Genomic DNA, 22,500 nt, shown 5'->3' with positions numbered 1-22,500 from the left:
AGACTGCTCCAGTCTACTCCTCGCTCTGAGTGAAGGGCTTTTCCTACGGTGTGTCAAGACTGCTCCAGTCTACTCCTCGCTCTGAGTGAAGGGCTTTTCCTACGGTCTGTCAAGACTGCTCCAGTCTACTCCTCGCTCTGAGTGAAGGGCTTTTCCTACGGTGTGTCAAGACTGCTCCAGTCTACTCCTCGCTCTGAGTGAAGGGCTTTTCCTACGGTCTGTCAAGACTGCTCCAGTCTACTCCTCGCTCTGAGTGAAGGGCTTTTCCTACGGTGTGTCAAGACTGCTCCAGTCTACTCCTCGCTCTGAGTGAAGGGCTTTTCCTACGGTGTGTCAAGACTGCTCCAGTCTACTCCTCGCTCTGAGTGAAGGGCTTTTCCTACGGTGTGTCAAGACTGCTCCAGTCTACTCCTCGCTCTGAGTGAAGGGCTTTTCCTACGGTGTGTCAAGACTGCTCCAGTCTACTCCTCGCTCTGAGTGAAGGGCTTTTCCTACGGTGTGTCAAGACTGCTCCAGTCTACTCCTCGCTCTGAGTGAAGGGCTTTTCCTACGGTGTGTCAAGACTGCTCCAGTCTACTCCTCGCTCTGAGTGAAGGGCTTTTCCTACGGTGTGTCAAGACTGCTCCAGTCTACTCCTCGCTCTGAGTGAAGGGCTTTTCCTACGGTGTGTCAAGACTGCCCCAGTCTACTCCTCGCTCTTAGTGAAGGGCTTTTCCTACGGTGTGTCAAGACTGCTCCAGTCTACTCCTCGCTCTGAGTGAAGGGCTTTTCCTACGGTGTGTCAAGACTGCTCCAGTCTACTCCTCGCTCTGAGTGAAGGGCTTTTCCTACGGTGTGTCAAGACTGCTCCAGTCTACTCCTCGCTCTGAGTGAAGGGCTTTTCCTACGGTGTGTCAAGACTGCCCCAGTCTACTCCTCGCTCTGAGTGAAGGGCTTTTCCTACGGTGTGTCAAGACTGCTCCAGTCTACTCCTCGCTCTGAGTGAAGGGCTTTTCCTACGGTGTGTCAAGACTGCTCCAGTCTACTCCTCGCTCTGAGTGAAGGGCTTTTCCTACGGTGTGTCAAGACTGCTCCAGTCTACTCCTCGCTCTGAGTGAAGGGCTTTTCCTACGGTGTGTCAAGGTTTGAGGAGACACCGTCTGAACTTTGGGAAAGAGTTTGCATGTGATAAGTAGTTCCGAATTCCTGACCCATTAAACAATATAGCATACCTTTTTCTGCTAACTTCCCGATGAAACAGGACTAAACCTATTATTTTCTGTCCCTAAACACCACACCATGCCCAAAGTCGAAAGATGCAGTACAAACAGGGGAGTACAACGGAACAGCCGTTTTTGTGTGCATGTGAGCTTAGTTCACAGTTGCCGACTGACACAAATTTTCGCATTCGGCTTTTCTTATCTCGTAACTCCACAATAAATACCCCACTTCCCCTCTGGCACTAACATTCATGTAGTCGTTTATAACTGAGGTTGAAAAATTCGCTTCATGACGAGACAAGTATAAATGCCATTCACCCAAACTGGAAACGTCGGTGCCGTCTGCTCGCTTTGTACGGATTAGCTGTTCTCTTTTCCTCCTCTTGGTGCATCCTAGTTCTTCAGTTGTTTCTAGTTTTCCGTTGATGTTGTGTTTTGGTCTTCTTCATAAGTAGTCTTGTTCAAAATTTAAAAAAACTCAAACTTCTTTTTGTTGTACATACGAATGAACTAATAAAAAGCTGTTTAACAGCTGTGTTGTCAAATCGAGTTTTTTTCCAAAGTCAGTGTGGCGCCTGCGCAAAACTAATGCGCATAAGAAACGGCGTCTGCTATCAAAACCTGAGATCAACGCATCGACGCACAAACTGTCATTTTGTAAGTTTGGAACAACAAATAAAGGTCAGAACAGCTATATAATCGCTATTGTATTTTCAGCGTAGCAATAGGGTCCGATATTTATACTCGAACAAGTATAATGCGACTCGTCTTCGACTCGTCGGCATTATACTTGTCTCGTCTAAATATCGGACCCTATTGCTACGCTGAAAACACAATAGCTGTTAATATCATCTAACGTGGAAATGATAGTTTATGGCCGAAAGGGAAGCTGTCAGATGAATGCAACACTACAAACAGAATCAGAAAAAAACACAAACAGCAACAAAAAACACAAGCAGCACCCCAAAAAACCGAGACTGCATACAATCAAACATAACATCAAAATCCTCACAGGAATAAGCTGTAAAGACATATCCTGTTCCCACGCGTTTCCATCGCCGACAGAAAACAATTCCACAGCTGAGAATCGGACAAAAATGCCGGAATGTATCTGTCTGCCCGTTATTTGTCTTACCACTCTATGTGCTTGTCTTCCAGCGCGACAAGAGGGCTGTTCTTGGTCTGATTTTATTGACAGATTCACAATTGTGATATAACCTTATTTCTTGTCTTTTGTCTTTGACTTTCTGTTTCATTGCCGTATCATGTAATCGTTCTTCTTACTGTACTTTCTCATGTTGTTGTTTTAAGAGCATTCAAAGAGTTTTGTAAAAAGAAAATAAAACAAAATACACAGATTGAAGTGACTTTGTGGAGAAAAAAATCAAAGAAAAAGAAACGACAACTAGGAAGAAACGATTCAAGGCCAAAACAATAAAGAAAATGGAGCAAAGCGAAAAAAAAAGCGCAGATAAAAATCGAACCAGCGTATCAATTTCTTGTTTATTTGAAAAACAGTTGCAAGATTATCTACGAGAAAATCAGAGGATCTGTCATCGCTTAAGTTTTGTTCGTCCAGATTTGTGACATGTTAAGCTTTTCGATTTCACACCTTGGCTAACAGATTAGTGATCCGACACCTGTTCTTTCTTTTTTGGAAAATGAAATGGGGGTCCTTAACGTCCTCACAGGAAATTTTCCTTTTAGGGACATGAGTTGGTGATGCCAAACCCTTTATAATCTGGAGGGGGGCGCCTGGAGTCGGAATGGATTGGGGGGTGGGGGGGGGAGTGGAAGTAAGGGAGGAGCTTGGAAAGACAACATTCACTAATATACACGCTTGAGACATTGTTTCGCATACTTCAAGTGCAGCCGACCTACAGATAGAAGAAAAGCAAGAACACGATTATCACGTGCACTCTAAGCATTTGCGTTCCACTTCTGAGCACCTTTCTGTAACAAGTTTTGAACACTTCGACACAGTAAATAGTACAAAGCGGAAAAAAGTGAAAACGAATAAAAAATAATAAACAAACAAACAAACAAACAACAACAACAACAACAAAAACCAACAAAAACGCGACGCGCACGGGACTACGATAACATGTGTACCGTGAGTCGAATAGCATGGTATGCCATGTTATTGTTCATAATTTTTTTATTCCGATTGTTTGGCAACAGAGGGTTTTTTGGATTTGTTTCCACGAAAGCACAGTTGGGAAAAGTTCCACAAAGCGTGTAGTGTCGAGCACATGGTTCTACTTAAAATCGAGGGAGACATGAAAAATACAAAGTGTTTAAAAGTATTCATTTGCGTTCTTTGTGATATAGTACATAGTTATGCCAGCAATAGAGGCACACATCGTGTTCTCACGCAATCATGTATGTGCTTGGTTTGCCTATGTATTATGTCACAAAGTGTTCAGAACTTGTAAAATAAAAATGTGCACAGAAAACACAATACTGACTGTAACTTCTTCAACTTTTTTTGTACCCCTTCCCCTCATAAAGCTTTATGTAGTGCTATTGCGAAATGATGTCTTCTCAGCGGCTTAACAAATATGCGAGCAGTAAAGCCATGCAGTATTGATAAAAGGTTTACAACTGTCAAACGATTGACATCATAAAATCCCGTTGTCATCGATTGGGCGACAGAAGAGGAACATTTTAAATCCACCTGCCGCATGACGCAAAGTTTCAGACGCAGATGCACCACGTTTCGCACCGAAAGTTTGAGAAAGTAATTGATTTAGCAGTTTGTGCGTGGGGGTTTGGGCGTGGGGGTTTGGGCGGGTGGAGGTGTGAGGGTAAGGGATGGGAGTTGGGGTGGTGTAAGGTGTGTGCGCGTCAGTATGTGTGTGTTCGTGTGTGCGTGCGTGTAAGGTGTGAGCGTGTGTGCGACTGTGTGTGTGTGTGTGTGTGTGTGTGTGTGTGTGTGTGTGTGTGTGAGTGTGCGCGTGTGTGTGTGTGTGTGCGCGCATCCCCTTCGGGCCGGAATTTCACATGTACCACGATGGCTGTTTTCCAATAATTCAACCGCTGAATCTGCCCCGAAATACTTAACAGGAAGATTCCTGCTACTATAGCAATGAGTTCTCATTTCCAAACGTCCCACTTTTAATAATCTCGGGTAAATGCGATGGTATCCCTCCCCCCCCCCCCCCCCCACTTCTCACACCCACCGCCAATACTATCCAACCATCACCCAACCCCTTTAAAAACTACCCACACAAATCCTAGGAAATCAGTTGTCAAAGGACAGGGGATGTTCATTTGCCTGGTCGGTTCTTGGTATTTCATGAACCTTCAACTTATTTAGCTATTTGGGACCGATTCAATCATTTAGCTATTTGGGACCGATTCAATCATTTAGCTATTTGGGACCGATTCAATCATTTAGCTATTTGGGACCGATTCAATCATTTAGCTATTTGGGACCGATTCAATCATTTAGCTATTTGGGACTGATTCAATCATTTAGCTATTTGGGACTGATTCAATCATTTAGCTATTTGGGACCGATTCAATCATTTAGCTATTTGGGACTGATTCAATCATTTAGCTATTTGGGACCGATTCAATCATTTAGCTATTTGGGACCGATTCAATCATTTAGCTATTTGGGACTGATTCAATCATTTAGCTATTTGGGACTGATTCAATCATTTAGCTATTTGGGACCGATTCAATCATTTAGCTATTTGGGACTGATTCAATCATTTAGCTATTTGGGACCGATTCAATCATTTAGCTATTTGGGACCGATTCAATCATTTAGCTATTTGGGACTGATTCAATCATTTAGCTATTTGGGACCGATTCAATCATTTAGCTATTTGGGACCGATTCAATCATTTAGCTATTTGGGACCGATTCAATCATTTAGCTATTTGGGACCGATTCAATCATTTAGCTATTTGGGACCGATTCAATCATTTAGCTATTTGGGACCGATTCAATCATTTAGCTATTTGGGACCGATTCAATTATTTAGCTATTTGGGACCGATTCAATCATTTGCTTTCCTGTCCCTGTTTCTATTGTGGTCTTCGTGTTTGAAGGTAAAGAAAATAATGCTATGAACAGAAATTGTGGGTTGCGAAACTGTTGTTCGTGAGTGGGGGGCTCTATTGCACACTAAGAAGAGTACCATATACCCGGAAATTCATTTGTCAAGGTATTTTATAAAGAACTTTCATTTTGGGTTGCATAATGATGTCATAATATCCGAAACGATTTTCAGCGGGGGAAGTAAATCGATCCAACCCCGGTTGATTGTTCTGGAACTAATTTTGCTGTCAACCTACGCATACAAGTCTGCAAAGGAAATTGCATGTCGCGTGCTTGCTCACGACGGAAAGATTAAAGGGACATGCGACGAGCAACGGGGGTTCACAGAATTGAAAATAACCAGACCTGAGGCGCATAGAAGAACTGATAGAATGCTTCGATGGTTTGGAGCTCAAGGGGCCATTTTAATAATTGTAAAAAGTTCAACGTTTTCGACCGAGATGTAAGAAGTAGTGTCATGATAGTAAAGTCTGAGAAGTTCATCACAATTACAACATTCTGTCTTTTCAAGATTTGAAGACTTGACTTAACAATCAGGCAAGTATGAAATAAAGGAAGAGACCAAACAAGCGAGAGAGAAAAAAACGTGCGAGCAAACGTGCAAGTGTGTTAGTGATTAAAATCAAGTTAGTAACGAACGAACGAACGAACTAGAGAATAAACTGACGAACGAAATAGCCAAACGTTAGGCTCACACAAAAACAATGATCACGCAATTCAAAAACTTGTTGTTCCTCGCATTAGAACATTAATGGTATTAGAATTGACGGGCGCTGTGGCGGGGTGGTAAGACGTCGGCCTCTTAATTGGAAGGTCGAGGGTTCGAATCCCGGCCGCGGCCGCTTGGTGGGTTAAGTGTGGATATTTTTCCGATCTCCCAGGTCAACTTATGTGCAGACCTGCTTGTGGCTTATCCCCCTTCGTGTGTACACACAAGCACAAGACCAAGTGCGCACGGAAAAGATCCTGTAATCCATGTCAGAGTTCGGTGGGTTATAGAAACACAAAAATACCCAGCATGCTTCCTCCGAAAGCGGCGTATGGCTGCCTAAATGGCGGGGTAAAAACGGTCATACACGTAAAATTCCACTCGTGCAAAAACACGAGTGTAGCCTACGTGGGAGTTTCAGCCCACGAACGCAGAAGAAGAAGAAGAAGATATTAGAATTGATCGGCTCGTTTATGAAAACTAACATTATGAGCCTGGCTCCATCTGTGATTGTAAGACGGGGGCGGGGGTGGGGGGTCGGGATTGGGGAGGAGGGGATGGATGGGGAACTAGAACCCTGACCTCAAGTCTATCGGGACATAATTGTACAGGTCCCCGGGGGTACAAAACATGTGTCACCGTATGCATTCAAACGCCCGAGCGATTAAGGTCTACACTCTGAAATCCACGGTACCAAAATCCAGACCAGGCAAAACACTGTTAAGAAGGTCTTTAACCTTTTAGTCCGTGGATGCGAGTGACAGCCCGAAAGTACCAGCCTTAGTCACCAGCCTCCTCTCCACTCTCTCCATCCCACTGCCTCCTTATCGCTGCTGTCTCATGCAACGGTAGTTGAGGACAATCCAAAACACTTGAGCTTAGAACCATTTGGACTCGTTGTCACTAAACGCAGAGGAAGGGGGCGATCCTGATTCGCCGTATCGCCGATTCTCATTTCGGGCGCCGGTTCCGAATTCGCCGTTCAGTTCCCATTCAGAGTTCTGAATGTTTACCTTGGCGATTTACTGCAAGGCATTGGTGCATTTAGGAACAAGTGTTGACAGGGTAAAATTGGGCGGGGAAGGGATGACGGGGTAGGCGGGAGTGGGGGGAGGGGGGCGGTAGGGGAAGGGGTCGCAGGGGGGTTGCAGACACAGTTGTTGGAGGAGGGGAGGCGTTCGGATAATTGGAAAGAGCACGATTACTTAATTCCAAAACGAAAAACACCCACACAAAAACACAAACAGCAACAAAAAAAGAGGAAAAAAAGGGGGAAAAGGACGAGACTAGTTCTTCGCGCAGGAGGACCAGGACCCACCCTAAGCGGATGTGGCGCCTCCATAGCCTTGGCGCTTTCGATCCAACTCTCTCTCTCTCTCTCTCTCTCTCTCTCTCTCTCTCTCTCTCTCTCTCTCTCTCTCTCTCTCTCTCTCTCTCTCTCTCTCTCTCTCTCTCTCTCTCTCTCTCTCTCTGAATAAAATGTTCTAAGTCTAAGTCTAAGTCTCTCTCTCTCCCTCCCTCCCTCTCTCTCTTTCTCTCTCTCTCTCTCTCTCTCTCTCTCTCTCTCTCTCTCTCTCTCTCTCTCTCTTTCTTTCTCACTCTCCTTTCAAACCCTTTCTCTTGAACTCAGAACCTTCCATGTTCCATACTAAACCCACGCTGATCGACGGGGCGAAGCTTTTGCAAATGGAGCAGAAAATGGTCAAAGTGGGGCTTTGCCTACGCGGCGTGGAGTTTTGCTGTTAGGGTGAGACTTTTTTTTTACAACTTCAACAAGAAAAAAATCAACTCGAAACCTGCGAGATGAAATTAGGCTACGTAGGGAAGTAGGAGGGTGAGAGGGTGGGGGGGGGGGGGGGTGGGGGTCACCGTGGGCGACAGAACGAGGGTATAAGAACGAGAGAAGACAAGACCGAAGGGAAGGAGAGGTTCGGTAGAAGTATGGGCATGGGATGTATGTGTGTGTGTGCGTGTGTGTGTATGTGTGTGTGTGTGTGTGTGTGTGTGTGTGTGTGTATGTGTGTCTGTGTGTGTGTGTATGTGTATGTGTGCGTGTGTATGTGTGTGTGTGTGTGTGTGTGTGCGTGCGTGCGTGCGTGCGTAATGCGCATGATTGCATGCGTGTTTGTGCGTGCGTGCGTGTATGCATGTGTGTGTACGTGCGTGCGTGTGTGCGTGCGTACACGCGGGCGTGCGTGTTCGTGTTTGTGTGAAGAGGGGGATGTAAAAGCAAAGACGGGCTGAGGGTACAGGGAAACAATGACAAACTTCAAAATAAAGCAGCGAGGGAGCCACAGTCAGAAGAGGTTAGTCCTTTCCGTCCTCAAAGAAAGTGTATAGCAGGGACATATCAAAAGCGTTCTCTTTCCGTTCTTCCGCCCCGCATTCCTCCTGTGTACTTCACCTTTCCCTCATACAAACATAAGTCTCTGTGATCTTCAGTACCAAACCCAGGACAATACTCTTGAAGCCGCTTCCAAGACAAACTTCTTTCATCGTTTATCTCTCCCAGGCCATCATATGCCGATTAGAATGCCGGTGTAATTGAACAAGATATCCGGGGTAACTGCAACACCAAAGTGCAGACACAAACAACTCCAAATTGTTGCGGGTAAACAGAATGATTCGGATCGTGAGGCCCGACATTACTTTGTTGCTTGAAGGTCCACTCTGCCTCGTGAAAGCTAGACTCGATCGAGCCGAATACAAGCTGGTGTAAAATGTTATATTGTATTCAAAAGCCAAACCACTAAATGCTCGACCCACCATTCACATACGTTTTCTTATGAAGAGAGCCTCGCAGTCTGTTCTTCTGAATCACACCTTACCATTAAAGTCTCGGGCCCACTCCGCCTCGTGAAAACTGTTCGCCTCATTGTCGCATGTCTGGTCAGGCTTTTACCAAGACCATCCCTCCGCTTGGTCACATACCAACACTCAACACACTGATTCACACAGGCTGTTCTTTTTTGGTATGAGGTGTCGGGTAGTGAACACCTCGTCAACATACACGTATACAGAAAGATAATTTAACAAATCAGTGCGCACATACAGACACGCGTGCGCACGCATGTGCTATGCGCTCACACACACATGCAGGAAACCATGCAAGCAGGTACACAGGCATGCATACACACACGCACGCATGAACGCACGCACTCAGGGACGCACATACGCACGCACGCGCGCACACACACACACACACACACACACGCACACACACACACACTCACACAAACACACATATACACACACGCACATACACACACACACACACACACACACACACACACACACACAATCATCATCATCATCATCATTATCATCATCATCATCATCATCATCATCATCATCATCATCATCAGTCGGGGAAACGTGAGGTCAGAAAAGTCAGAAACCATTCTCCTGCATGGCTGTTAAGTTTTGGGCTGAAAGATCACATTTCTTACTTTCTTTCTCTGCAACATGAGGACATTTTTACTTTTACGTCTTCCCATTAAGTACCGTTTTGCTACACGTGCTGTTTTCTTTCTTACTCATCCATTTAAAGATTAAGTTGGGTTGGTTTTTTCCCCCTAGGGCACAGCTGTTGTCATCTGAATTTCACTTTCTGATTTAAATTTGATCTTTTCTTTTCAATAGAAAAAAATGACGAAAAAGAAGGGATTCCTACCAAAAGGTCATTCCTTTCTAGCTTCCTTTGCTTTTGTTTTATTTGCATGAAAAGTAGGGATGAAATTGTTTTAATCGTCGACCTGAGAGTGCTTTTTTGCAGTAGATCTGATTGAATCTTCATGTTTGTGAGTTTGAAAATCTGCTTTTTTAAACTGGATTTGTGTACTTGCTTTCTTAACTTTGTTTAAGCTGTACCTTTGTGTAGTTTTTGTCACGAATACAGAAGTTGTGAATGGCAATCTCATGTCTTTTGTGGATATAGTTCTGTCACGACATTTGTTATCAAACAGTCTTGATTTGTGTGTTTTGTGTGTTTTGTTCGGTTTTGTGTGTGAGTGTGTGTGTGTGTGTGTGTGTGTGTGTGTGTGTGTGTGTGTGTGTGTGTGTGTGTGTGTGTGTGTGTGTGTGTGTGTGTGTGTGTGTGTGTGTGTGTGTGTGTGTGTGTGTGTGTGGTTTTTTTTCTCGTTTTTTTAATTTATTTTTTAAATTTTGGTTTGCTTTTTGATTGACTGCTTGTTTGTTCTTTGTTTGTTTGTTTGTTATATTTGCTCAAATAACAAAGACCTCTCACAAACCGGTACAGCAGAGACACACAGGCAGAGAAAATCCTTCAGCGGATGACATATCTTTTGTTTGATTGATGGAAAGGCTTGACCTTGTTGGCAGAGCTGATCACTGACATGGGAACACAATCTCTTCCACTCTGCACGGGAGATTGCCTCCATGAATATTCAAGATGCTTTGTATTTGCATTTCCTGTGCTTCAAAAAGTCCGAAGCATTTTTTCTCTATTTATTTTCCGAAATCTCCATTTCAGCTGCTGCCGGCAAATTCAAAAGTTCGCTTCCGCTAAACCTTGCCGACAGGTGGCGTGTTGGCATCCGCGGATAAAGTCATGATTTTTTGTTTTTGTTTTTTTGTGTTTGATCCTGGTTTCCGAAACAAATGGCATCTTGTTGAATGCAACAAATTAAGACGAACGAAGTATCTTTGAAAACTGACGATCGCAGAATTACTACGACAATGCAGAGAAGACAAGCTGAGATAAAGTTTAAAAATGGGGGCGGAAACAAGGACTGCAGGAACTCAGCAAAAACGATCGTTGAAGACTTGGGAACAAAACGGAGAGCACTTAACAGGAACATCTTGCAAAGAAACATTAAAGTGCGGAGATAGGAGGGGAAAGAACTCTCCAAAAGACAGAGAACTCCGCTGCAATCTCTTTGAAGAGGCTTTACAATTTCAGTCAAGAGAGAGGACGTTGATACCGCTTTTAAGACTCTTTAAACCAGCGCCTTTTAAAGTTTACAACGCTATCTCACAAAGAAAACGTGGAATCGAAAGCCACACGGCGTCTTTCTAATGATTTCATGTTTTCTTCACTGATTTTTGGTGTGTGTGTGTGTGTGTGTGTGTGTGTGTGTGTGTGTGTGTGTGTGTGTGTGTGTGTGTGTGTGTGTGTGTGTGTGTGTGTGTGTGTGTGTGTGTGTGTGTGTGTGTTTTGCAGTATAAAATCCACACAGATTCTTTTTTGAAAAGCTGCTCATTTGTTTCTGTTTTTACTTTACAAAGTCTTTAAGTATTCTGTACAGCCCTATCTAAGTCAAAAGGGATTGCAGTTTATTGGCGAGTAAGTGTTGCAGTCGCTAAACGACGCCAGAAGACATTGTTTGACAGTCATCAATGTCGATGGTACGCAGAAGCTGTTAGGAAAGAACAAGTTTACAAGATAACAGACACCTGGTTCTCATGTTTCTAGAATAAAAGCGCTAATTCGCAAACAAATGATTAAAGAAAGAAATAAAAAAGAAAAGAAAGAAATGAAGAAAGAAAGAAACACCGAACATACACACAAACAAACAAATCAACAAACACGCAAACCAACAAACAAACAAACAAAAACACGAAAACCAACCAAGCAACAAACCAACAAACAAATCATTGAAGCAAAATTAGTTTCGTTGAAGGCCAGCGCAAATTGCTAAATCCTTTTCATTCTTTCTTCTTTCTTTCCTTCAGTCCGTCCTTTATAACACCCATCATTCCTCCCTTTCTCCGTTTCTCATGTACATATAGCAGTTACACGAAATGACCAAGAGGCCACAGCAGGGAGAACATACACTAACGTAAGGCTGGCAAACAAAAACATTCTTAACATGGAACAGAGAGCAGTTATATTCTTTTTATTTCCCTGCACTCAGATTCTGCACTTGTCTGAATTAATGCAAAGAATTAATGCACTCTGTCCAGTGTTTCTACGGTAGAAGCCCCACATGTCCACAGAAAACGATAAGTGCAAAATATATAAGTGCAAAGAAACTTGAATGTGCCTTCGCAGACTCTTAAAAACCGAATGTAATTATGGCACTATTTCCTCAATAAGAACATACAATGTGTGCTTCCGTTTTCATTGTCTTGCTTTATTTTCTTTGCCTGTTTTGTCTTTATTTTCCTTTATATCTGTCTTTCTTTCCTTCTTTTGTTCTTTCTTTCTTTCTTTCGTCCTTTTCTTCTTTTTTCATTGTCAGTGTCCACCATGGTATCTTGCGTGTAGTCTCTCCAGTGGATCCAATCCTGGGCCTAGTAACAAATGACATTTTCAACCTGGTCCGGGAGGTAAGCTTTTCTCAGAATCAATAAGCACTTTGGAACGATTTTGTCTAAAACGGTTCACAACCTCTCTCTCTCTCCCTCCCCCTCTCTCCCTCCCCCTCTCTCCCTCCCCCTCTCTCCCTCTGCCTCTGTCTCTCTCTTTCACTATCTCTCTTATTGCTTCCTCTCGCTCTTTCTCTCTCTCCTAGCTGTCTCTCTCTCTGTCTCTGTCCGTCTGTCCGTCTGTTCTCTCGCTCTCGCAAAAATGTGAGCGGCAGGACGAAACTTGAAACTGAACTGAAAACCATTTGCCCTTTACAACAAGAAAGATCCAACGAAATATGAAATTTTAGAAACTAAGGGACCGTTCTTTCAGTTTGCTGAAAACGAGAAAAAAAAAGGGCAGTTGGAAAAGCATTGTCAAAACGTTCAGCTTTGTATGTTTTCATACTTCCTGTTTGACCGTTATAAAAAGTCTGCGTGCTCTCTCTCTCTCTCTCTCTCTCTCTCTCTCTCTCTCTCTCTCTCTCTCTCTCTCTCTCTCTCTCTCTCTCTCTCTCTCTCTCTCTCTCTCTCTCTCTCTCTCTCTCTCTCTCTCTCTCTCTCTCTCTCTCTCTCTTAACATGGAACAGAGAGCAGCCCTCAAGCAGGCTAAAATCATTCCTCTGTTTAAATCTGGCGAAAAGAAAGACCCCTCAAATTACAGGCCGATTTCTATACTGTCAGTATTATCAAAACCACTGAAACGACATATAAACAAACACCTATTATCGCACTTTGACCTCAATCAATTATTTCACCCTAACCAGTCTGGATTTAGAGCTCATCACTCCTGTCACACTGCCTTAGTCTCTCTTGTTGATCAGTGGTTGGAAAAGATCAGCGATAATGAATTTTGTGGAGCTGTTTTTGTCGATTTTGCCAAAGCTTTTGATGTAATTGATCACAAGTTGTTACTGAGGAAACTCACATTGTATGGACTCGGGATTGATTCTGTTGAACTTATAACTTCTTTTCTTATTGACAGGCAACAGGCTGTATACGCAAACGCCTCAGCATCAAGTATGCAGGATGTACGATATGGCGTACCACAAGGGTCAGTTTTAGGCCCTCTCCTCTTCTCTATATACATAAATGACCTTCCCCTTCACATTGAGAATTTATGTGAACTTTTTGCAGATGACACAACCATACATTCTAGTAACACAAATTTAAGTCGTTTATCAGAAACACTGCAAGAAAGTTTAAACCAGTTGAGTGAATGGACTGAGCTAAATCACATGTCTCTTAACCCCCAAAAAACAAAAAGCATGATAATAACAACTAGGCAAAAACGCCAGAACATAACCTCAATATTTCACGATCTAACGGTTAATAATAAACTTGTTGAAAAAGTCGACCATCATAAAGTTTTGGGAGTGACCATTGATAACAACCTGTCTTGGTCACACCACATCGAACAACTGTCTAAACAAGTGTCCAAGAAGGTCTATCTATTATCTAGAATCAAGCACTTTCTGAATTTGGAAGCCAGGAAATTATTCTTTAATGCTCATATTCAGTCTGTTATTGACTACGCGTCTACCTTGTGGGACTCGGCAAGTGAAAATTCATTCAAACCACTAATTAGATTACATAAACGAGCGCTTAAAGTAGTCTTATTAAAGAAAACAACCCTATCTGAGTTAGACTACATGAACTTAGGCATTCTTCCTCTGAAGGCAAGGCTAAGTTATAATAAAGGTACCCTTATGCATAAAATTATTCATGGATGTGTACCTCAAACCATATTTTCCAAATTCACGTTAAAAACTTCACGCCAATTGATGAGACTGAACATGCCTCTGCCTAGGATTGACCTATTCAAATCTAGTTTAGTCTATTCAGGTAGCAGTCTCTGGAACACTCTTCCAACAATCCTACGGCAAACTAGCAGCACAAACGTTTTTAAGACCAGATATACGTCTTATCTCATGAAGTATAAATAAACATCTGTTGTCGCTAGAATGGTTGTTAAAACCAACAACCGGTGCTTTTTAACAATGTATTATTATTTTTATATACACTGATTCTTTCGAATGCAGTGTATGTCAATGGGCATGGCACTTACAACGTTGTTGCGTCAGTGCAATCTACTCTATAATTCTTAACTCATGTCAAATGAACTTACATTTTTCATTTAAGCAATGTATTGTATGTAAATTGATGATATGTTCTTACTTTCATTTCTATTATAATCATGTAGCAGTAGTTTGTTTTCTTTACTTGCTTATTCTTTAGCAATTTTAGACTAGTCCCTCTTTAGGGCGAGGGCCAGATGTAAAAAAGCAGATCACTGCTTACTCTATTACCCTCGTAAAATAAAGAATTGTTCTTGTTCTTGTTCTTGTTCTTGTTCTCTCTCTCTCTCTCTCTCTCTCTCTCTCTCTCTCTCTGTCTCTCTCTCTCTCTCTCTCTCTCTCTCTCTCTCTCTCTCTCTCTCTCTCTCTCTCTCTCTCTCTCTCTCTCTCTTCGGCATTAACTCATCACCGCTGTACAGCATACTCACTCTCACGAGATCTGCTCGTTGATTATTTGATTAACAAATGACGGAAAGTGACAGGGAAACATTAGTTTCTCTTCTTTAAACATGTTTGTGCACATCCCTTAAAAGTAAAAACACAAGTTTCATATTATCTTCGGGACTATATTTCTCTCTCTTTTGTTTTGCCGTTTTAATTATCTTGTTGCAAATGACACCGCTCTCAAAAGCATGTAATGTGCAAAATAATTTCTCATTCGCCTGCAGAGATAAAACACGTTTTGCTGTGAAAGCAGATCCAAGTTAAGCCTGCTTTTGAAGCGTAAAGAAAACCACACACACTTTAACTCTTGTAAAAATGAAAGTTACGGATGCCTTCAGTGCACCAAAGTCACATTTAATAATCAACAACAACAAAAATGAATTTGAACTACATTCTTCCAATGAGTAGAATATTCCAAAACGTATCCCTTTCAAGCTGTTGATATCATGAAGAGAATTCATACGTCACAAAATGTATGTACTCAATCACATCTCAAAATGACCTGATTTGTTTCCATAAGGAAAACTTCAAGGTGATTCTTAGACGCAAAACACGAGAGAGAAAAAACCGTAAAGTACATTAAACAAAATCTGCATTTATGCAAGAAAACAAGAAAAAAGTTTTCCTTGCAAACTATTTTCAAGTTTGATTAGCAAAATTCTTCTTTGAAAATGACCAGTGTCACAGAAAACAAAGACTGTATTTCACTTTACAGACATTTCTTGTCTGGAAATGTTTTGTTCTCGTCGTAAACAGTTCTGTAAATGAAATAAGATGACCTACACGAAGAAATGTTCTGTTCTCGTCGTAAACAGTTGTGTAAATGAAATCAGATGACCTATACGAATTAAAAGTTTAAGACTCGTGACATGAAGCACGTGCACGGCGCGGCGCAGCTGTTCCTTTTAACACAATTAGCAAAAAACGCGAGTCGTTTGTCCCCCTTTTTTTTTTAAATGAAAATGCACTTGACAAACAACTAAAGTAGGCCACCGTGTATAAAATTAAAAAAAGACTAAAGTCATCCCGCTTACACTCTACAACCTCCCCACCCCCCCCCCCCCCCTCCCCCCTTCTCACCCCATCGCCTTTTTTTTTTAACACAGACTAACGAATCCGTTGCCAATCGTGTGATACACGGAGCAGTCGTTGGACAAGTTGTATTACTTAGGGTTTGATTTGAATAGACAAAACCTTTTGTAACGAGAGAATACCAATTTGAAAAAAAGGTTAGTTAAAAACAAAATCCTCTCATCATTGATAACTAGTGTCCAAAATGTTTAATACGTCCAAGTCGAAATGTTTAATACGTCCAAGTCGAAATGTTTAATACGTCCAAGTCGAAATGTTTAATACGTCCAAGTCGAAATGTTTAATACGTCCAAGTCGAAATCAAACACAATGATACAGACTTTAAATGTTACCGTAGTTTTGTTGAAGTTACTTCTTGAGCTTGTTTATCAGTGTTGCTCATTTCGCCGAACAGCTTTATACATGTACGAACAGCTTTATACATGTACGAACAGCTTTATACATGTACGAACAGCTTTATACATGTACGAACAGCTTTATACATGTACGAACAAAAGTGCAGAAAATCGACTCCCACATAGAAATCTACTAACAACAACCACCACCTCTCCAAAACATCGTGTATCACAGGGCCACTGACCGGGCAAAAACTATGTCATCTTTGTCTAGGGCAGAAAGATGACCATGCCTATTGATGGACTAGGACAATGCCCATCGGACATGTCATGACGTCCTTCGTTTTTCCAACAAGGGGCAAAGACAATGTCCCCAAGAACCTGAGTTCAGTACCCTTCCAAGCCTCTCACCAAGAACCTGAGTTCAGTACCCTTCCAAGCCTCTCACCAGGAGGGGCCTCACGAAATGGGCTTGGTGTCAACCAGTTCAGGGATGTCTGACATTGTCCCAAAGATTGGACGGAACTTCCAAGGCTTCTCCTGTAAACTTGAGGACGCTTTCTTCTCGGCAGGCTGTAACTCTCAAATGTCAGCGTGGCTACAAATAGTAGCATAGATTCCCACCGCACCTGAGAATAAAACTTTTAATTAGAATGTCACAGAGCTTTCAATTCCAGAAGTTATTGCGCCCGCTCAAATTGGCTCATTATAATCGCAGTCCGAAAGACGCCGTTCGTATCTCTGCAAAAAGTCAAGACCATCTTCTCCTCGCTCGCTTCTTGAACAAGTCTGGACCACCTTCCCGCTAGCGTCAGTCTCCAAGGCGAGCGTCCCATCAGCTGGAGCTCATATGTTGCACGTGCAGTAATGAACGGCCCGGGGACAGCGCTGTGATTTTTCACCCCGGGTCCCAGACCGCGGCCCTAGTGACATTATCAGACTGCAAAATTTCAAACTTCACAGTGCAAGATTGCTGAAGACAGAGAAAGTAGGGTGTTTTTGTTTGGGTTGTTCATGAAAGATCATAGGAGCACGCAGTTGTTGGTGTACTGGAGAGTTAGCAAGTGCGCGAACGCGGGCGCGCAAAAAATGATAGCGCGCAAACGCAAGCATTCACAGTACGCACACACGCACATTATCATGCAAACATACTTACGTACACACACGCATGCAGGTACATACACACACTCACGCACGCACGTACGCACACACACGCACACACACACACACACACACACACGCGCACACACACACACACACACACACACACACACACACACACACACACACACACACACACACAACCACACGCACAAAGTATGGCAGTTGCACTCAGGGATGGATTTCTAACATTAAAAACAAAACCCACTCTGGTATTGACAATTTAACACCAAAAACATCAAACTCTGAATGGAGGCTAAAAGCACTATGTGTGTTTGACGGAGAAGCAGGTCGGCCGGAAATTTGACAGAAAAAAAAGAATAAACCTGGATTGATGAAGGTGGGCATTTACGTAATGGATAAACAAAACAAAACAACATTTTTGTTTAAAGTAGGACAGAAAAATGTTGATAATGAATTGTTTTCATTTTCTTAAGAATGAGAAATTTATGTTAAGAAATGTGTCACACAAAGGCAGCTTTCTTTCAGCATGTACATACATAGGTTATCAATTGCCAAGCAGGACCCTGGGTTTTCATTGTGTAAAATCCCGATATAATTGTCCATGCGTTTAACTGGGATGAAAACAACCTTCTACTGTGATATTAGCAAGATCTAGATCAGCACTTTTCAGGACGTGTACGGGAACATGTACAGGTAACGTCATCAAATCTAGATTTTACGTCACGCGTTTGCCAAGATCTGCAGTCTTGGTGGTAGCAAAACAACGTATGCATTTGGAACATTGGAGAAAAAATTGAGTCACGGGTGACGCAATATCTACACGTACAGGTCTTTGCTACACGTTCGACCATCTAGAACACTGTGATATGTTCTAGACATCCACAGCCTGTATGCTTACTATGGAGGGTGGGATTGTTCGCTGACACATATGTCATCCTGCAACTTTAATTCCACACGCCTCTCCAACCCCTTCTGGTCTATTTTCTCTCTGTGCCTGAACACACTACTTCCGACCCCAATCACTGATCGATTTTGTTGCTACATTTCCAGTCAGCCACCTGGGATAAACACATGCGAAGTTAAAACAAAAACCACGCACAGACACGCAACGCATCGAGAACAAAAACGTGAAACAAACAAGCAAAACTAAAAAAAAACTAATTCAGTTTGTCAGCTAGCGAGATATGAACACCGCGGCTTTCAATTGTCACACTCGTCCAATCCGATTGATTGCTTCCAAGGTGAGTTCCCCTGATAAAGGAACTTGGCAGCCGGCTAAATTTAGCCTCTGTTAATTGTAAACTTCCGTTTCCGTCTAGAATGTCCACGCAGCAACGTTACTTCCAGTTAAGGGCAATCATGGCGTCTTCGTGATCAGTGAGCGGAAAATGCGTGCGTGACAGAACATTTGCCTTCTGGACACGTTGTTGTCTTGTTTACGGCCTTCGCGATTCACAGTGTTGTTGTTGTTGTTGTTGTTGTTGTTGTTGTTGTTGTTGTTGTTGTTCTTCTTCTTCTTCTTCTTCTTCTTCTTCTTCTTCTGCGGGATAAAAAAAAACATGAACACACTCAAACTTGACTGAATTAATTCAATGTATTTCAATTTATTCTCTCATATCTGCATCCTACTCTCTTCTGATTGGCTAATCGTTATATTTTCCGGTCCTCTCAAGCCCAGTTTTCGTCCAATCATAATCCTTGTTTAGAATGACGTCACTGAACGAGCGTCACCTCTTTGGAAGAGATCGTCACCTTTCTCTTCATTCCGCACGTACGCCTTCCTGCCCGAGGCCGGGAGCAAAACCCTGTCTCGATTTGGCTTTGACCTTGCAAGAAGAAGCCGTAGACATGCAGAGGGTGTACATTTTCTTTTCTTTTTACGCTATTTCACGTGGGTTGTGTGTAACAATCTATAAGGGCTGGGGATAGTAGGTTAATATCCTTTTCGCATTCGATTTGTGTGGGTGTATTGGTTGTTTGGTTTGCAAATCTGAGATTTTGTTCGTGTTTTCTTGTCATGCGGCAGGAGGTGTTGTTTGAAATAGTGTATCTTGATCCACCCTTTAAGCCTTTACACAGAAAATATCTTTTTTTTTAATTAAATGTTTATATTCATGTATGTACTGTTGCAAGTGAATACTCACACACATCAAGCACACACCCACTCACACACACACTACTCACACACACACTGATTATCACCACTCACACACACACTACTCACACACACACTGATTATCACCACTCACACACACACTACTCACACAAACACTGATTATCACCACTCACACACACACTACTCACACACACACTGATTATCACCACTCACACACACACTACTCACACACACACTGATTATCACCACTCACACACACACTACTCACACACACACTGATTATCACCACTCACACACACACACTACTCACACAAACACTGATTATCACCACTCACACACACACTACTCACACACACACTGATTATCACCACTCACACACACACTACTCACACACACACTACTCACACACACACTGATTATCACCACTCACACACACACTACTCACACACACACTGATTATCACCACTCACACACACACTACTCACACAAACACTGATTATCACCACTCACACACACACTACTCACACAAACACTGATTATCACCACTCACACACACACTACTCACACAAACACTGATTATCACCACTCACACACACACTACTCACACAAACACTGATTATCACCACTCACACACACACTACTCACACACACACTGATTATCACCACTCACACACACACTACTCACACAAACACTGATTATCACCACTCACACACACACTACTCACACAAACACTGATTATCACCACTCACACACACACTACTCACACAAACACTGATTATCACCACTCACACACACACTACTCACACAAACACTGATTATCACCACTCACACACACACTACTCACACAAACACTGATTATCACCACTCACACACACACTACTCACACACACACTGATTATCACCACTCACACACACACTACTCACACAAACACTGATTATCACCACTCACACACACACTACTCACACAAACACTGATTATCACCACTCACACACACACTACTCACACAAACACTGATTATCACCACTCACACACACACTACTCACACAAACACTGATTATCACCACTCACACACACACTACTCACACAAACACTGATTATCACCACTCACACACACACTACTCACACAAACACTGATTATCACCACTCACACACACACTACTCACACAAACACTGATTATCACCACTCACACACACACTACTCACACAAACACTGATTATCACCACTCACACACACACACTACTCACACAAACACTGATTATCACCACTCACACACACACTACTCACACACACACTGATTATCACCACTCACACACACACTACTCACACAAACACTGATTATCACCACTCACACACACACTACTCACACAAACACTGATTATCACCACTCACACACACACTACTCACACAAACACTGATTATCACCACTCACACACACACTACTCACACAAACACTGATTATCACCACTCACACACACACTACTCACACAAACACTGATTATCAAGAAGACACATGCAACCACACTGGAAGACCATAAAACCGAATTGGGCGTTCAAAAAGCCATAAAAGGCCATAATTTAATTACAAAATATCTTTGATAAAACAATACAATACAAATACATAATATTATATACACATAACAAGGCCAGTAAATCATTTTACGCAAGCATAAAAATGTTTCTCAAATAATCGCATTTACGAATAAAAACGAAGTTTGGCAACCAGCCTCAGGTGGAAGAAGAGGAAGGTGGATGGTGGCAAAAAACTTTGCTGCTGCTGCGCCGGTGTACAAAAGCTGACTGACTACACTGAATACAAAAGCTAACAATCACATATCTAGGCGCAGGAATATTTTACTCACTAGACCATACACACACAACTGCCACACGATACAGGATCCCGCTCACGTGCATTCCGACCCATCCGCCGAACAAGTTACTCCAAGGAGTAACCCATCCCGCAGAAGGGACCGACTGCACGAGAGAGCGATCTGAGCGCACTCACACAAATTTAAACTTTATTAATTTATTCTAAATAACACATCAATTTAAAAAAAATACTGCGGCCTTTATCATAGTTATCAGAATCCGAGAGTAAATCCTCTTACGTATGTACGGATTTTTTCTCTCTCTACAAATGTCAGAATGCACTATTTTTCTTCGTTTCTCTTTTCCTTTACCTTTTCTCTGTCTTTTTACTGGAGGCAATTCTTGCTTTAGTCTGTAAGGAGGTTGCAAAAGCCAGGGCATGCACGGCTTAAAATTAGCAAACGATGGACAAAAGAGGGCAAATGGGCGATGCTCGGAGATGGTCCACTCCTTTCAGAGGTTACAGTGTGCCCTACAGCTAGCTGTGGAGAGAGAAAAAGATGGCGCTTTTCTCATTTCAGTTCTACCGTTGGCTATAATGATACGAATGGCTTGTTATTTTGGGGCGTACTCAATGAGTTGACGATTTATTTGCCCTAGCTTTTATTAGATGGAAAGACCGAAAGAACGCCGTCTTAGTCGAGACTGAGATGTTTTATTTTTGACTGAAATAGAGACCTACTTTTCGAAGTTTGATGCAACCAGAAAACCTTGAAAGACGTCGATCATGGATTCAGAGCATTTTTAATTGTACATATCACCCGTGTTTAGCGTGGCGCTATAAAACTGTCTGTCGAACACATTTCTTGAATAACGCTCACAGTCCTTTGGTCAATTCTAAAAAAAGACAAATTTCAATTAAATTATTGAACCCTTCATTTTTAGCAAAGCTTTAAGTATTGTATACATTTTTTTTTTTTTTTTTTTTTTTTTTTTTTACCAGTCTTTTAACTTTTGTGTGTGAAGGGAATCTAGGGTCTCGTCGATTTGCTGGCAACACTGAGTAGGAGAAATGTCACGAAAAAAAGAGTACACCAATCTGTACTGGACAAATATTTGCATTGATATAGTTTCCATAAACTCTGCAGGCATAAATAAAAAGGTTTAGCACAAAAAAAGATGCTTGTACAGCAAAACGAGTATGTTTTTGTTT

At 42.3% G+C, this 22,500-nt stretch overlaps 1 protein-coding gene across 1 annotated transcript in view; it reads right to left on the bottom strand.

The window, feature by feature from the left end:
* LOC138953389 (tachykinin-like peptides receptor 99D) overlaps positions 1–22,500 on the bottom strand; it is a gene marked incomplete at its 5' end in the record, with an annotated part of 143,220 nt that overhangs the window by 55,521 nt on the left and 65,199 nt on the right. The gene's annotated exons all lie outside the window — the stretch shown is intronic.

This window comes from Littorina saxatilis, linkage group LG17 (genome assembly GCF_037325665.1).
Source record: "Littorina saxatilis isolate snail1 linkage group LG17, US_GU_Lsax_2.0, whole genome shotgun sequence".
Lineage (NCBI taxonomy): Eukaryota > Metazoa > Mollusca > Gastropoda > Littorinimorpha > Littorinidae > Littorina > Littorina saxatilis.
The sequence above is the reverse complement of the archived record's forward strand: the minus strand, read 5'-3'. Positions and strand labels throughout refer to the sequence as shown.